Source organism: Notothenia rossii, assembly GCF_949606895.1.
Source record: "Notothenia rossii genome assembly, chromosome: 11".
Lineage (NCBI taxonomy): Eukaryota > Metazoa > Chordata > Actinopteri > Perciformes > Nototheniidae > Notothenia > Notothenia rossii.
This window is the reverse complement of record NC_136910.1, coordinates 41,357,845-41,364,243: the sequence shown is the minus strand read 5'-3', so window position 1 is coordinate 41,364,243 and position 6,399 is coordinate 41,357,845. Positions and strand designations below refer to the sequence as shown.

Sequence of the window (6,399 nt, the reverse complement as noted above, 5' to 3'; positions counted from 1 at the left end):
AAGCAATGCTCGTCGTCTATTGGCTGGTTCTTCCAGCTACGCCCACTATGGAGTACCACCAACGTCATATCCTGTCGGTACATTTCTCACTTTATTTTGTATTTTCTTTTATTAAATGCTAATTAAAGAACGTACACGATATAATACTGTATATGCAATCTACAAAGATGATTACAAAGAAAGTCAATTATTAAAATTTTACCAGGAGCAATTCTCAATGAGATTAATAATATCTAGAAAAGGCAGCATCATACTTAACAATGTTGCAGACACAAAAACAAACCGCATAACAATGAAAACAAAATGGGTAAAACGTATAATTAAAAGTCAAAAGAATCATTACATTTCAAACATTCATCAAAGATTGTTCACACATAAATAAACATACAGTACATCATGTGAATATTCTTGAGACAGTTTTAAGCTACTTTCTGATATTGCCACTGTCTAATACTTTTCAACATCACAATGAATTGCGTTGTTATAGGCACAGGCACACAACTATTAGTAGGCTAAATATTACAGATTTTTTATTTGGCACTTGGAAAAAGGTCTGAGTTTATTCCGAATTTAAATTATTCCGAAAATAAACAGGCATTTTGTTGCTTTAACTTTTTCCTTTGCTTCCATTTTATAGCCAACATATATTAATATGCTATTAGATTTGTTTTACTCTTTTTTCGGTTCACATTTGCATTGGAGATCCTGATTTTAAACAACCAGATTAAGTCCAGTTTATAGAATTTGAACTCCTTTAATATCCAACTATAAAACAGGGATGGCTTATTGAACAGGAGTGAACATACTAGATTATGGTGAAGGTCGACAGCTTTATAATAAAAACTGGACTCGACACTGTAAGAATTCATTTTCTCCAGAAGATGGCAGTAGTGCAGTGGTTCTCAAACTTTTTCTTCCATTCCCCACTTTGAACAGGTGGGCCTTTTCAATGGTTATGGCTAGAAAGGATCCGTCTAGTGTAAATATGACGTCACGTTCTCGTTGTAACTCTCGTTGTAATCAGAGCGGCTCGGAAACACATCTACAGCAGTAACAAGATGCAACATACACATTAATGCAGCAGCAATATTAATGGAGAAACATCAGACATAATAGTAAAACACTGCAAAGGAACATTTTATTGCACCAGGAGCTATCTTGGGATTTTTACTGCGACAACGTTGACTTGCCTGTGAATAAAACATAAACCATAGTATTGGTGATCTACAGTGTTGTCATTCTTATTTGAACACCAGCAAGACCGCTAACACCCTATTTCAACAATCACACTTCCTGTCATTGACTCTCTCGCGAGAGTTTTACACAAGATGGATCCTTTCTAGCCATAACCCTGCTGCCACCAAGCTGAAAGTTCCAGAGCTAGCTGAAGCTACCAAGCTAAGCGAACATGCTCCCCATCTGCACACTGCCGTGGCATTTTACGTTTCTAAGGTAAGCGGACATGAAACTATTCAGCAAAACTTTAAATAATAATCTAAGTTATTGAGTTTTTAGCATAATACTTCAGAATCTTAAAATCCCTTAACGTTTGTATGCAATTGTGCTAAATTCAACACTGGAATCAAGCAAATATTAATATATTTTTTGATATCACTTAACTATACGTTTAATACATTTAAATCAAGCTAAGGTACATGTGATGGTAGCTAGTTAGTGCTCTTACCTGTGAGGCCTCCTCCAAACAGCATAATAACCTGACTTTAGACCAGGGGTTCTCAACCTTTTTTGGGCCAGCGCCCCCCTGTCCATTATCCAGGTCTCTTACCGCCCCCCATCAAAAAAAGTTGACTTATTTTGTTCCCTGAATATTAATGTTGACTAATATTCTGTGTTATATCATTTAAAAAGCATGTCACTGAATGCCAAATAATAGATTTGATTTAATTGGGCAGTTGGAATATCATGATCATTAGTTTACCAGAGAGCAGAAAAGCCATGTGAATATGAATAAAAATGATATTTATGAGTGTTAAACAAACTCAGACAAGAGCAGAGAATACAAACAGACTGCTACGGAACAGCAGCAATTTCACACATGTCCAGTGCAGAACAAACAGTAGGCTACAAAACTGTACATTAGGCCTACAGAACTAACAGGTCGGAAAGGTGTTGCATTTCGCCAAAATGCGGGGGGGGGGAAGGTTAGTGTGAGCCCTGCGCTTGGTGGTTCTCCGCCAGTTTCTTCACTGCGGGTTGCAGAGAACTTAGTTTCAGTCGCAGTGCACCTGAGGCCTTCAAGTTCAAGCGATTGCGGTACTTGGACTGCATGTGGAGGACCTGGCTGAATCCCTGCTCTACGAGGTATGTGGTTGGGAAAGCCAGAAGAAGCAGCCTCGCTTTCTCCCAGAGAGCCGGGTAACGCTGAGAGTATTTGACCCACATGTTGCCCCAGCCAGAGGTGCGGAAAATAGCCTGGGCCTCATCGTCACTCTGGATGTCGATGAGATGCTCCTGTATTGCTGGCTCGCATTCCGCCACGTCCGCCTGAAAGGGCTGCACCACCCAGGTGGGAACATCGAGGTCCAAAAGATCTCTGAAGCGGATCTTCAAGTCGGCATTCACCATCCTCAGGTGGTCTGTGTAAATGAGGAGGCGCTCATCGGTAAGAGCCTCAGACACCTGCAATGAGTATAACCAGGAAATTGTTATCGGTGCAGAATGTTACCATCCGATTTTAAACTGGTTATTTTATTGCTAATTAGTTTACTAATTGATGTTTCTTTATTCTGATAATACATTCAGAACATAAGTTATTTATACTAACCAGGAACACAAATATAGTGTTGCATAGAGTAGCCTACATTTATTACATGTATTATTTATTATTATCATTATTTAGTAGCCTAGGCTAGATCACCTTGGTCAACAGCGGGAAATTAGCAAACTGCCTCCTGCCTATGCTCTGCCGGTATAGATCCAGCCTGGAGGTGAGACTGTGGATGACCGCCTTGCTCTGGATCAGAGTAACTCCTTTTCCTTGGAGCTTCAGCGTGACTTCATTCATTTTGCCAAAGAAGTCTGCGAGGTACATGATGTCGCAGCGGCTGGATGACACCTGTTCCCCGAGAGCTGCATCCACCCCCTCCAGGAACTCCACGATGCTGTCAAACAGCTCACAAAAACGAGCAAGGCAGTTTCCTTTTGAGAACCAGCGGACATCAGTGTGGAGAAGAAGACGCTCAAAGGTCTCATCATTTTCCTAACACAGCTGTCGGAACAATCTGTTATTCAGGGCGTGGGCTTTTATTTTGTTTATTGCCTTTACTGCAACATTGAGAGACTCGTGGAGAGGTGGACTTTTAGATTTGGCCACAAGGTTGTGGCGGTGCAAGACACAGTGGACTGTGAGGACATGCGGGACCTGCTCCTTCAGCAGAGTGGTGAAGCCACGGTACCTGCCAACCATGGAAGGGGCACCGTCAGTAGCACATGCGAGGATGTTGTTGATCGGGATTGACTTCTCCTGTAGATAAGCATCCAGTGCATTAAAAATGGTCTGGCCCTTGGTGTCTGTGACCAGATATTTGGAAAATAAAAATTCCTCAGCCATCTCCTGACTGTTGGAGGTGCTATAGCGGACATAGGCCATCAACAGAACATTGTTGTCAGAAGTGGTTGTCTCATCCAGCTGAAGGCGGAATGGAGTTTCCCGCAGGATGGCACACAGCTGCTCCTCTGTATCAGCGCCCATTTCATCAATCCTGCGTGCTACGGTGTCCTTACTGAGTGGGATGGATTTCAGCACCTGTGTGGGATCACGCCCCATCACAGTAGATATGACCTCTTTGATGGCAGGGAGTACCAACTTCTCTCCGATTGTGAATGGCTGCCCACATTTGGCTATCAGCAAGGAGATGTTATATGACGCTATTAGCCCGCTGTCAGTCTGGGTGGTCTTCCTAGCGAAGAGACTGCTGATGGTGCTCCTACCATGTTTCTCTTTGAGGGCCTGGAAGAACGGACGCTCCTTATCTGCCTTATCCGGGTGGATCTTGGTAAGGTGCTCCTTTAAACGTGAGGGTTTCATTCCCTCATTGGAAAATACATGTTCGCAAAGTAAACACATTGGGAGTTGTACATTGGTAGGAGACGGTATGAAGCCATAGCTAAGATATTCAATAGAGTACTGTCTGCATTTTATCTTTTTCGCGGCCATTTTGCTGATGTGATATGATTTTTGTTGTTTTATGATGCTAATATTTAGGGGGGGGGGAGGTAGTGTCACGATATGGCGGCAAACGCTAGAGGGCTAGCTGGTGACATGACAAGACATCGTGCCGGGAGCGGACCGGAAGTCGTTGTAATTTTGAACAAACAGAGCTCTGTGTGGAGCAGCCTGGCTAGCCAGCTCTTCCATGTCGTAGCAGACATAGAAATGGGTATTATTTTCATAAACTGACCACTTAGTTCGAATCTGTTTGTGGAATTTGTCATATCAAAACATATCAAAATTTAACAAAGTGACACAGATTATTAACAGTCGCGATCCCAAAATTACAACGACTTCCGGTCCGCTCCCGGCTGCTTTTTGTAGGGTACGTTTGTAAATGCGCTCAGAGCGCTCCGAGCGTCCCCGTTCCACAGTCCAGAGCGCTGCGCTCTGAGCACTCACAGCTGGGTGTTCTGGCGGAACAGACGGGTTGTCAGAGCGGACTGACCGTTCGTGCATTTACGAACGTACCACTAATAACACTGCTGACAGCTGACCAATCGCAAGCAGAGTTGTGGTTTCCTATAGCAACAAAAGATGCTGACAGCTGCTTTTTGTACAGGAAAAGACGCTGTGGCCAGCGTTTTTCATGACAAAAAGATATTATGCATGAACGCCCCCCAAGAACACCTCAACGCCCCCCTTTCAAAAATATTGCTTCCAGCGCCCCCCGATGTTCTCTGAACGCCCCCTGGGGGGCGGTACCGCCCCCGTTGAGAACCAGTGCTTTAGACAAACAATTCAAAAGACAACATGTATTTAAAGACCAATCTTTATTTGAATGTGCCTCTTAACCTGATATATTAGTTATACAGTAATAGTATTGACAATCTAAAAAAATTGAGCAACTCAACAGTCAACTTTATGTTTCTTATTGTCTAAAGCATTTTTTATTTTCATTTTCCCCCTCTCATATTCAGTGTGGACGGATTGAGACAGCATGGTGTCCAGAAAGCGGCAGAGACTTCAGGGAGAAACCTCCGTGTGATGGACGTCCTGTCTGTTGGTTTGGAGAGGACTGAGGGTCTTTCCTCTGTGAGGAGGTCCAGGCCTGATGGAGGAGCCAATGCTGGGCAAAGCTGATACCAACTGCACAGGCCTAGTCTGTCACTTTATTTGACTAAATGTGTATACTTATACATTTAATAGTTTTACACAATCTGTTCATATGTGCGTTTAATTTAAAACATTTGATTAACTTTTGGTTCACTATTCAATAAATTGTATTTGCACTCCTTTTGTCCATTATTCTTACTGAAAGCGTTAGATTACACATTCACATCTGACTGAAGATTGGCCCTATTTTATTTGTGACGTTGCAAACTCTGCGTTACAAGGCACAAGTGATGTGAAGCTCATAAAGCGAGGCAAATAGAAATAATTAGCTGTTGGATTGTAGATGTGGAAATAGGTGCATTCGATCAGCTGACTGTTTTTACAATAAAAGTAGTTGCTTCATGTAGGCTACTGGTCTTAAAATCTCATAGCATCAGCTTTTAATTTTCCTCTTGGATGTTCTTCTTGACCCTCAGAGAAGAAGAACATGTTGTGTCTTTCAGGCATGTCCTTTCCTAACAAAAAATACAGGAAACATAAAACATATTATTGCAGAACAAGTGTGTTATTTATGAAAGCGGTGTGTTTGTGTGTTTAGGGGCTGTAGATATAATTATTTTGTAATTGTAATGTTTGTTTTTTTTTCAACAGTGAGCTACAAAGACAATCAGATTATGAATGAAAAGTATGAAGTTCATCAACATTGAAATATATGTTATTATCAAAATAGTAGGAGAGTGGGGACCTCTGTGTCGCCTGTCAGCGCAACTTACATGATGCCGTTTAGACAATATAATAATAAAGGGCGGTGCCGGCTGTCAGCGAACCGATCCGGCCTTTCTGCGCGACTATCACTCAAATGCGGGACATAGTCTCAATGTGTGGGACGCGGGGCAAATAATAAAAATGCTGTGTGTGCAGTCCCGCACAGTGCGGGACACCTGGTCACCCTACAAACACAGTTCTGCCCCTCACACACACACGCTTCAAATCAAGTTGCATAAATGCTTGAGCTACGTTTTTATTATAATTACTGTGAAATCTGCCTATTATGTTTTCGTCATTATTACAACAAACACACACTTGCAACTGATAACACTGGCAATGATTTT

General features: G+C 42.2%; 1 long non-coding RNA gene across 1 annotated transcript; it reads left to right on the top strand.

The window, feature by feature from the left end:
* Nucleotides 1–1,237: 1,237 nt before the first annotated feature.
* LOC307025208 lies at nt 1,238–5,467 on the top strand. The gene is made up of 2 exons (XR_013804116.1): nt 1,238–1,452; nt 5,152–5,467. It is a non-coding gene; the product is annotated as an uncharacterized lncRNA (long non-coding RNA).
* Nucleotides 5,468–6,399: the final 932 nt, after the last annotated feature.